We start from the raw sequence: 12,156 nt of genomic DNA on the forward strand, positions 1-12,156 counted from the left end.
CACATACACACACGCGCACACACACAAACATGGCTAACAAGTATGTTATATTATGTTAAGATTCTTTATTAAGCACCTTGTCCTCCATAAGGCATGATGGCGCTAAACCCAGCAAAAACAGAAGCCTGACAACCTAATCTAAAATGGGAAGGTCTTCAAGGCTGGTTGAAACTTAAAATGATTCTCAGTGGGACAGAGGGAGAGAATTCCAGAGTTTGGCGTCTGCCACTGAGAAAGCACAACCACCAACACGAGACAATCGAAACCTGGGTACTTGAATAACAGCAGCTTCCTGAGATCGAAGGAAGTGACAGGGAACATTAGGAAGAAATTTAAGCTGTAAATAGTCTGCACCATTGCTGTAGAAGTCTCTGTGTACAATACGCAAAGACTCAAATTGGACCATTTAATAGTCAGGAGCCAGTGTAGTTGACGCAGAACAGGAGAAATGTGAAAAGAAAGGTGTGCCACTGTATTCTGTCAAATTTGAAGATGCTGTATCAAATACTGTGGCTGGGCTAATAAAAGAGTTGCAATAATCAACACAACTTAAAACCAAAGAAGCCACAATGGGAGCTAAGGGGGTGAAATGTACAGGTATAAAAAATCGAATATTTTGTCAGATCCTAAGCCTGAAATGACCAGATTGACAGACACAACCTGGGATTTCAATGATAATGAGGCTGAGAGTTTGACACCTAAGTCTTCACCACTGAAACAGGGCTAGGAAAGGGTCTAAGAGAGGAAGGCCAGAAAACTGGGGTCCAAAGAGGAATAGCAGAGGAGGATAGGCAACCACCAGTACCTCAGTCTTGTTTCCACTCAACTTGAGCCAATTATCACTCATCCAGCATCCCACCACCTCCAAGTAACTCCGTAACTGAGAGGCAGGATCGGGATGGTAAAGATTGAGACATTCAATAATTTGCGTATCATCAGCATAGGAGTAGCACCAGAGGCCGCATGTATGGATAAGCTTGACTCAGGGTTGAATATAGACATTAAATAGTGTGAGGGACAAGGCAGAGCACTGGAGAACCCCACAAAAGAGGGTTTCCGGATCAGAACAAAACGCACAAAGGGACTGGACTTGATCAGTTAGGAAGGATTTAAACCAAGCTAATACCTGAAACGACACCCCTGCTCCCGCCAAACGATCAAGCAGGATGGAGTGGTCGACAGTGTCGAATGCAGCTGACAGATCTCGTAATATCAGTATGCCCACTTCACCCTGATCAGAGAGTATAGCCAGGTCATCAACCACAGACACTAAAACGGCATGGCCGGGGTGGAAACCTGACTGGAAGGAGGTCAAAGAAATCCAAGCTTTGCAAAAATGAGCTAAGCAGAGGATGGATCAAAGATTCAAGTATTTTCATTAAAAAAGGCAGTAAAGAGATGGGGTGGAAATTCGAAAGCACTGAAGAATCCAGTGAGGGTTTTTTGAGAAGAGGGATCACCAAAGCGTGTTTCAAAGTTTCAGGGATAATCCCAGAACAACAAGAATGATTTGCCACCTTGGCCACCTACGAGACAATTTCAGGAATGATGTCCTTTAAGGTAGCCAGAGGGATGAGGTCAAGCGGGGAGGCGGACTTCATCTTGTTCAAAGCTGCCACTATATCCTCTGGTGAGAAGATTGGAAAAGAGGACTATAACTGGCATGAGCTATCAGGCACACAAGATGAAACATATCTGGCAGACTTCAATCCAGAGGAGGTAATTCTATCTAGAAATCTGTAATCTTTTGAATTAAAAAGTAGATAAAGAGTCACTCAAAGATGGTGAAGGAATAATTCCCTCTTGAGTGGTAGGTGGAGAGAAGAGCAAGTGAACAAGACTAAACAATTCCCTAGACTGATTATCTGCCTTTTGAAAAGTAGTAGCATAAAAGCAACATTTGGCTTCACCAATTTCCTTATGGTAAAGGGAGGTTGCTTGTCGCAGCAACAACCTGTCAGTTTGACAGTATGTGCTGATCCATTTTTGCTTCTCCTGCCTACGTCTAAGTCAAAGTGACCTAAAATATTCATTAAACCATGGCTCAGATGGGTGGACTTGCAATGTTCCAGGTTTAAGGGGGGCCAGTTTATCGGCAGTGAAAGTGAGAATTTGTGTCAGTGTTGAAAAATACATAGATTGGGAAGAAGCACAGCAGTCATTTATTTGGGCTGCAATGCTCGTCAGAGGGACAGAACGCCATTTTCGTTTCAGCGTGTTGGATCTTTCAGGGAGTTCACAGTGAGTCTTCAAACTAATTAAAAAGGAAACAATGTAATTGTTAGACCAATCAACCGTAGGGGTGGAATAAACTGTGATCAATGCTCCTGAGGAAACAATCAAGTGAAGTATGTCGCTTTGCTGGTGTGTCGGCTCTAAAACAAGCTGATAAAAACCTAAATCAATTATAGCAGCAGAAAAACAAGTGACCATAAGATCATTAACATTGTTAAATGTCTAATTAAAATCACCAGCTAACAATAAATTTGGATATTTAGCTCAGCTACCAATTCTAACAACGAATCACTAAAAACTGCATCATAGCGTGGGGGGACGATAGATCATTAAGACATGGCAGGTGATCAAGGCCGAAATAGAAAGCTGGAAGAATATGGCTTCCATCTTAATACTATGGACAAGAGGAACAATAGTGGCTATTATACAAGATGTATAGATCATAGCAACTCCACCATCCGGCCGTGAAAAATCACGATCACGGTGGAGATTGCTGTAGTTAGCAGGTATATATTTAGCAACATGGGGTCCAGAACAGTCATGAAGCCAGGTTTCTGTGACACATACAATATCCAGTGAATAGTCCTACAAAAGACCATAGCAAGCTGGTGAATGAGCCACAATGAGCAGGCATTAAATAAGAAAACAACTAAGTAACAGAATACATATTCACACAAACTCTCCACAATCACAAACACGTAGTTTCACAAATCCACTTACCTGGATGTACCGTCCATTGGTCTCCTCGTAACAGCGGCATGTTGCTCCAGGCCTCTTCCCTCATAGGCAGGACTTGAATGCCCTGCACAGTATGGGAGTGGCCTCGGACAGGGTGCTTCCCTTCACCACTCCCCTCACTGCTTTTGCAGATGCTGTTGGTGGGGTCAGAAGCCTGACCCCACCCCCAGCATGTGTGAGAGGCAGGATAGGGAAGGGGTCAAGATCTTGCTTTCGCTATAGGGCTCCTCATTATTAATGCCCCAAGGAAAGGTTTATCCCTGGTATCACGATTCATTAGGCAGTCACTCTCAACTAAGGGAGTTCCTTCCCCCCCCAAGCAAGATGGCACACATCCAAAGCGCTTATACAGATACAACTTTAGTGAGGCCTCCAACCTATATTGCACCACCCCAGATAATACCCTCTGTAACACCAATGAGCTACGAACCAGGCCGATGTATAGTAAGTATATATATATATTAGTTAAGGTTTGACAAAGAACCATAAATCAACCAAAACATCAGCCACCAATGCTGTGGCACAACACGATATCACCATTTCAAATTACTTGCACCAATTGACTGTCTTGTATTTCTAATGAACTTACAGATACTACAACACAGAGGTTGAATTTAAAGACTTCACATCAAAACACACAGAGTATTTCTTGCACATTAACAATTATGAAATTTGAAACAAACCCCAGTGATTGCTTGGGTTATCACAATGCTCTTTTTTCCCAGCAACCCCCACCCCCAGGCATCAGTTATATATTACCCCTTAATTTGAAGGGAAGGTACAGGGAGTGGGAATACAGTAGCCACAGCGTGTTGGCTTTTTATTAAGAAGGCAGGGTTTGAAAAATAGAAACAAGGAAAACATTGTTTTGGGCTTTTTATTTGAAGGGCAGGCTTTGAAAAATGGACACAATGAAAACATTGTTTTGGTCTTTTTATTTGAAAGGCAACGTTTAGGAAAGGTACTCAACAGGAACATTGTTTTGGGCTTTTTATTTGCATAAAATGCAAGGCCTTGGGAAAATTGTTTTGGGATGCAAATTAATAAATGGGAAATTATGTTTACACACCCTACGTTCACTTGAATGGCATCATTTTAGGGTTACTTATTTTGGGATTATCGAGACCCCCCTTCTGTACAATTCAATGCACTAAGGATCTACACAGTTTCCCCCTCCCCATAATTTAATGGAAAGCATTAGGGCAGGCAGTCCCCAAACCAATGCAATTTAAAAGCATAGGGTGATTTTCTATAGTGGAATTAATTTGAGTTGGATTTAATAAAATGTGGCAAGGGTCTCACCAGTTCCACCCATACCCATTATGCGAGATGGAGATTAAGGCTCACAGATTCCCCCCACACACTTTTGTTCGCATTTGGATTAATCTACTTTCATGGAAGGCCTTGGTTATGGGGCATCCAGGGAAACAGCAGGGCTCCTCTGAGGACAGCACATATCTAATCAAAGGCTTCGATCAAGGGAAGTCCACAGCACCCAGACCTCCTCTTGCTCCTCAAATGGCTAGTCCAACTAGAGTCTAGATTTCCCAGTCTCCATCTCCCATCAATGTTTAAGGCCTTGGTAGCTTCTCCCTGTCTCTCTGCTAGTTTTTCCTTGCAAGAGTCCTGGAGTAGACTACCTCTAGCAATAGAGTGGGAAAGTCAAGGGAAAAATAAAAAGTCCAAAGAAAGGTCCCAAGAGTCAAAACGTCAATGAAAGATCACTCTCAGATTGGAAACTGATCTCTTATAGGGCTGGTGATACTCCATTATTATCATAATTCCCACGCTATGGATCGGCCATCTCTCTCCCCCTTCCCTAACACGCCCACTGCCAGTTGATTGGACAAGGAGTTGGGAGGAAAGATGGAGGCTGGGGGAGGAGAAAGATTCATCATCCCAAAATGACAAATGGGTTTAACATTTAGTCTTCCTAAAAATCTAACAACATGGCAACTACCCTTATTGTTCAGATAACTAGAGGCATATATATATATATACTTGAGTTCTATATTGTATGGGGAGTGTGAAAATACTAATCATTTCTCGACACGCCTTACCTGGGAGGAGCTACCATTTTTATCGATTGACTCCTGTGCTGAAATAGTCACAAATCGGACCCTTCATGATTCCAACCTTACTTCTATAACCTATCGCCACACCTAATTTCCATTCCCTCTGAAATTATGAGAAGGCTGGCATCATAATTGTCTTCATAACACAAATTGTATGCATCACACACGATTCATATTTACATGATACCGACAGGCTTCATTTCCCCTTTAATATGAGTCAAGGATGAGCACACGATTCTCTTTTTAGTCAGGAAAAAGGAGTCCAATGTTAATCAATGGCAGTGCATCACATGTGTCCCTAAGCTTCACATAACCTCCACCTAGTCCTAAGATTCCTTTCTGTTCTTGTGACCTGACATGAGCATCTGCTTATCAGCAATCTGTTTCATACGCAATGTTTGATCATCCATTAGTGGCTCTGAAGTCATTTCTTGACGTCGAGTCAGCCCTGAAAAGGTAATTTCTGTTGGCCACTAATGCACATTTAATAGGGAGACCTGACCTTAAAAGTCATTTCTGCTGGCTGTGTTATCTACAACTCCCAAATGTTGATCTAATTCTCTGTTATTTCTTTGTATGTCTAACTGAACCAGGCCTGCTTTTCCTGGTGGGCCCAGTCCAGGTGTTAAGTTCATAGTTTCAAAGGCACAGACCTTTCAGTTCATTGGGGAAAACACCAGCTCAGAAAATACAGCTTTAACTCGAAAAGATGTGCTCACATGTAACATTTTAGCATTATATCTGGCCATGTTGTTTAAAATACAATCTGTCTTGACATACGGTTTGGACAGATCTAAGATCACTTTAGGTATTATTCACACATAAAATACAGTTACACAGAAAATCCAACAAGTGAGTCTTTCCATTTGAGTGTCGGTTTATTTGTGAAAAGTAAGTGTCTTTCTCAAAAATATTTCACTTGGCTTCACTTTTTAAATGTAAGATACAATTCCTCCTTGGTATTTCTGACATGTCTATCCTTTCAATGTATCTTTTCCCATGTGTACTGCTGCAGTTTTGAATTTGCCCTTTCCCAGTTTACATGAATTCAGCATCTGCAGCACCACATGTTATTTCTTATTCCTTGGGCATATCCATCCGTTTTAAGCTATCTGGTAGATTCCCCTTCACTTGCACACCTGTCCATTTTAGTGGAGTTGGCTAGGCCCATTTCTTTCAATTTCACTAGGCCTTATGTTGAAATCACTGTTTTGTACTGGCTTTTATATTTCAATGGAACTCCTCATTAGCCAGCTTCACTCTCACAACAGGGGCCTAGCATGGCCTCTCCATCTCTGTCACTCTGGGGCTGTCTTTTCACCCCACACTGGGTTGTGGCGGATTATACCACAAGCCAGAGACAAACCTGTACTGTGCATGTGTAAAAGGGTTGCACAGCCAGCCTTCCCCAGTGCATATTCACAGTAGAGATAGACAAAGTCCAGGAGTGACAAAGGCAGTGTATTGCATCCTGTCACTCATGGACCATGTCTATCATACAGTGGTCTAAAAGGAAGCAAGGCAAGGCCCCCTCCACCCTCATCGGCCAACCACCACTTCAATGGAGAGACACAGCAGGAGGGGAAGCCAAGGCTTCCTTGTCTGGCCAGAGCTATTGCAACCATGCAAGCCATATCACCCCTGACCCATAACAGTACATTGTGAGTGAGCAGAAAGGTGGAAAAGGCAAACAGCAGAAATGGAGGCCAATGTTAGGACAGATTGTGCACACTGCAAGGGGATTCAGGTCCTAAGCATCTAACTCTGATGGAGAGCATTCTGGCTGGAGGCAAACAAGTTGACAGTCGGCAATCCGAACCTCTTGCAAATTGATTTAGACAAGGATCCTCAGAGAGTACTCCACCAACAAGGGACACAACTTGTTCAAAGCATCTGCCCTAATATTTTCCTGGCCCGGGCTATATGCAGTCTGAATGGATAAGAGACTTAGCTACACTCGTCCATAATTTCATATGCTACATGCTGGATAGTGTCAAAGCTGGTGATGCCTTGGTGGTTTTTATACACTTTAGCCACCAAATTGTCCATGCAGACCTGTACAGCCTTGGCCTGAGATGGGGCCAGAGTACAGAAGGTGCCTCAAACAGCCAAAGGTCCCCTCCAATTCGAGGATCTCTCTCGCTCCCTCCTTGACCACTGCCCCTGATTGGACAATGACTGTAGCGTTGCATTCCACCCTGTGTGACTGGCAACAGTCGTGAGGATTAGGGTTCGAGGTGGATCCAAGGGCAAGCCCTGAGGGAAAGAACCCTCCTTGAGCCACAACTTCAACTTCGGCTGGATAAAGGGGATACATGTATCAATTTCATATAGGCTAAGGAAGTTGCATCTAAATGGGCCAGGACGTATTTCAACAATGGTCCCATCTAAAACCTGGGCAAGGGAACAACAAAGACCTATGCTGCCATGTCTCCCTGTACCTCCACTCACTGAAGGGCTGAACCATGCTTAGCAGGTTTCTCAGTCTGTTCTGAACCTCTCTAGTGGGGAAAGGAGAGCCATATTATTGAAAAGAACTCAATCATCTAAGTTAGGGCCAGGAGGGACATTTGCAGGTTCAACAGTCATGTTCCTGAGGAAAAGAGATTCTGAGGGGGCATATATCAGCTGGTTATACAGGTAGGGCTGGAGGCAAATGTCCTGGGAGTGAAGTAAGGCTAACAAGGTTGCAAGGACCTTTGTAAAGGCCCTGATCAGAGGCCAAAATGTAGCACCTGAAACTAAAAATGGTTATCCCTACAACAAACCTGAGAAACTGCCTGTGACTCTCTCAGATGGGAATGTGGCAATAGGTATCCTTGACATCTACAAAGAAGAGGAAGTCCCCCCTTGTCAAAAATGGGATGATGCCCGGAAGGTTTTCCATATGGAAAGGTATCTTCTTGATGTGTGGGATATGATATGATAGGTTATTTATAACGTGCTTAATACCCAGAGGTCTCTAAGTGCGGACCCAGGGATCGAACCTGTGGTGCTCCATGTCGTCTTGCTTCCAAGACGAGCACGTTGCCCCTGAGCTTTCCTCCCGTTATTCCTACCCTCTTGAGGTCTTTGATTGGACACCATATCTCTGAGTGCTTTACAACCATAAACATGGCGGAGTACACCCCCAGTCCATGTTCTAAACTGGACAGTGTCTGGATAGCTCTCTTTTGCAAGAGCTTCTAAATACCCTTACAAAGGGCAGCCTTCTACACATAATCCCTGGGCCTTGGAGTAGCTATTACCCGTGAATCCAGGGGATAGTAGCTGAATTCAATGGAATAACCCTTGCATACATTGTCCTGGACCCAGATATCTCTGGCATCTTCTTTCCAGACAGCTGAACAGCTGGGGTGCCTCTCCCTCCACTGGAAATGATAAGTTATGAATTACCAGAAGCAACCAGGGGTGACTTTGTGCTTAATGGGCTTAACCCCGCCTCTCCCATGAAACCTGGTGCACAAAGGACAAAGGGTCTGAAAGGTAGCTCTTGAATGATACCTATATGGAGCCTGTTCAGGTTTGGGTTCAGACAGGGCATTAGGTTCCGTGGCTTGCTTGACCAATTCATTAATCTGGGAGCCAAAGATCTTCTGGTCTCGGAAGGGAAGTCTCATCAAATTGGCCTTGAGTGAGGCTTCTCCATTCCACTCTCTGATACAATATTCCCTTCTGGCAGAGTTAAATGAGACATAAAGCATGGAAACAGATCCCATTATGTCAGAAGAAATGTCTGAAGCCAGCATTATTTCATTCTCGATAATTTCAAGTAGGTATTTTCAGTCCTGACCCTCTTATATTGGTTATTTATAATACGATTAATACTCAGAGGTGTCTAAGGGGGGACCTGGGGATCGAACCTGTGTTTCTCCGCATCGTCTTGCTTCCAAGACGAGCGCGCTTCCCCTGAGCTATCCTCCTGACTTTCAGTGCCTGAAAATCCTTAAGCAGTGACTGCGTAACATATCCAGAGTGAGCTCCTAGCCTGAGTGGAATTTATACAGTCCCATGAGCCCTCTTCAGTGCACTTTCAACCCACCTATTTACAGGGTCTGATGGTGCAGCATCTTCGATGAACACCTACGTACCCCCGATAAGGAAATTTGAAACATGGTGATCATGAATACATCACAGAAATCTTGGCTAAATCCCTGGAGGCGTAAAGCATGGACCACCCGCTTGTGATAGATGCCTTTTCAGGCTCCTTCTATTCTCTAGTGATGATTTCATAGATACTTTAAAACAGGAGGACCAGATTTAGGGACATGGACACCCTCAGGGACCAGAGTCACTCTCAAATCCCGCAAGTTCAGTGTATGCCTTTTCAGGTAGAAGGTGCATGGCTAGTTCATCCGCAATCTCCCTTCTCAGGAATTTACCCACCATCACTCCCTCATCATAAGGGAACCCTCGATGATCAGACAAAGCATCCAGCTGAGGCAGATCCTGAGGTGCAGCTTGAGTTATGAGCAGTGGGACAGCTGGAGGTTGCATTAGAGGCAGTCTTGCATCAATTGCCATGTTGGCCGTCTCTATACTTCTGACCCTGAGTTCTGCTGATGATATATTTATTGTTAGGACAGGCTCTGCATGCGGACGCACAGCACTTTTGGAGGTATCCACAGTACTCCTCTGGTTTCTTCTGTGTGTGAGGGTCCTGGAGCAATTGTCCCTGCTCATTTGCCCTCCTTCCCTGCTCCCTCCCATCGGATAGGTTTTAGTGCCTTTGCTCCATCTCAGCACAGAAAGGGGTGCTGTGAAATTCACGTTGACAGTGAACAGCATGGACAACCAAGCCAGTAGAGCAGCCAGTTCTTTACTTCCTTCATATGCTGCCACTATGATGTCCCGGCAGGTGCCCCTTCTTCGGCCTCAGTCTGGTGCCAGTCACTGTGGAATGGAGAGAAAGTGGCGAGTCTCATAAATGTGCTGGCAAAGCAGGGCATCTGACAGGGGCCCCCTAACAATTGCCACACTACCCCCAGGCAAAAGGCAGATCAGCAACAGGGGCTACTTTGACAATGTTTCTGCAGGACAGGGAAATAAAAAAGTACCAGAAGTTCTGCACGTCTCAGGGGAGATGGGAAAGAACAGGACAGGGATTGGAGAAGGTGGTTAACCAGGGTCACCCTAATCAGGGTCATTATTGGAGGAAACGTACTGGTGATTGAGTCTCACATAGCAGAAGCCTCAAACATACTTGCCAAACCTACAGATTTAGGCAGTAGGCTACTCCTTTTTATGCAGTCCTACCACCTACAGATTTTGGTATGAGATTCTACTGCTATTTTTAGACTCTCATGTTGGTTTATGGCTCCACAGGCTGCTGCCTCAGAGCCAAGTCCCAGGACACAGAGCCAGCAGCGGTGAGCAAGAGTTTTGCATTTGCATTTGAGCATCAGGTGTTCACCTAACAGGAGTTCTTTCTATTTTTCTTTAGTTAGCAAGTGCTTCCATGTTAGGTTGTTGCAATAACTCCATGACAGAAAACCATATCTCTGTGCTTTCAAAATCTTCACTAAGCAAGCTCAGACTAGAGTGGAAAAAATGTAGGAGGAGCTACTTATTGGCTTGGTGTCTTGAGGGCCATTCAAGGGATAAAAAGGTGGGCACTTCTTCCACAATGCCCATACCGGGAACAGCCTCAGATGATGCCCCGTAACTTCCTCACCTTTGTGTCACCCCCTGCCATAGCAAGATTGGCCCTCGGATTGCTGATTATGGACAATCCGAACGCAGGCAGGTGAACGCTGGATCCCCTCCCCAAGGCCCACCTTCCAAGGCCTCTGTTTGTTCCCTGTTTGTTACCGGCTCCTGCGATACCCCTCTAACCCTTGTTTTTCCATGGTCAGTCTTGTGCCCCCCACCCCGTCCCTGGTCCTGCCTCATGCCCGTTGTGCCCCCCTCCCTGATCCCTGTGATGCCCGTTGTGCCCCACATCCCCTCCCTCGTCCCCTGTGATGTCTGTTGTGCCCCCCTCCCGGGTCCCCCGTGATGTCTGTTGTGGCCCCCCTACTTCCCCATGATGTCTGTTGTGCCCCCCTCCCTGGTCCTCCGTGATGTCTGTTGTGTCCCCCACTCCCTCCCTGCCTTCCTGTTCTCTTCTTTCCAGCTCCCCCCTCCCCCTTTTAATTCTTCCCCCTCCCCCTTACACCTCATCACTGCAGGAGTTGTCTTGATTCACCATGGTTTCAACATCACTGACCTGTTGCCAGTGCTTGGATTTGACTTTTGGACACTTTGACTCTTGGTGCTCACCTTCTCAACTCGTACACATGGTGGCCGTGTTTCACACTGTGCCCATCTTCATCTTGAATCCTTGCTTACATTTTCTTTTCTCTGCAACATGTGTGTTTTACTGACCTCTGCAACTGTATTTACTCTCTCCTCTACTCTCCCTCCTTTCACTGTTTTATTCTCTATTCCCTGCTCCTCTCCCTTCTCCTCTCTCCTCCCGCCCTTTTTTCTATGCACTTACTCTATCAGAATTGTCCCTGGACCTAGTATTATAGCAACAATTGTCTGTCTCCCCCCCTTCCCATACCTGTTTCCACCCCCCTCCCGCTCCAGCACTGTCTGAAATGTCATCAGGCCTAGCACAATAGTCGCTTGTTTTGTTACTCTCCCTCCTTTCTCCCCCCCTCTCCCTCACCTATTGTAATCTCCGGCTCTACTAGAAATATTGTCAGGCCTAGTATGGAAGTCGCCTGTCTGTTTCCATTTCCCTTCCTTATCTGTGTTTTAGCTCTTGCACTATCTGAAATCTCGCTAGGCCGAGTACGATAGTTAATTTCACACTCTTGTTGTTCATGGCCTTATAAGAATGTCATGGTATTTTCCCTTGTTCCATCCCTTGCCTTGAAGTGCTTTGAAACACATTATATAGGCGCTATGTAAATAAACTATCATATCACATCATATCATGTTCAGCCTATGCTAAAAGGCACATTAGTTTAAAGACATGTATGATGCTCCGAGTCTGTAATTGACATGATGTGACTCTGCCAAATGCTCGTCAGGCAAATTCCAATTGCAAACTCTGAGTTGGTCCTGTGCTAACAAACCCCGAAGAGCTGTGGCGGCACTGAAGAGAAATGAAAACAGC

This window comes from Ambystoma mexicanum, chromosome 4p, assembly GCF_040938575.1.
Source record: "Ambystoma mexicanum isolate Mex_15411 chromosome 4p, UKY_AmexF1_1, whole genome shotgun sequence".
Classification (NCBI taxonomy): domain Eukaryota; kingdom Metazoa; phylum Chordata; class Amphibia; order Caudata; family Ambystomatidae; genus Ambystoma; species Ambystoma mexicanum.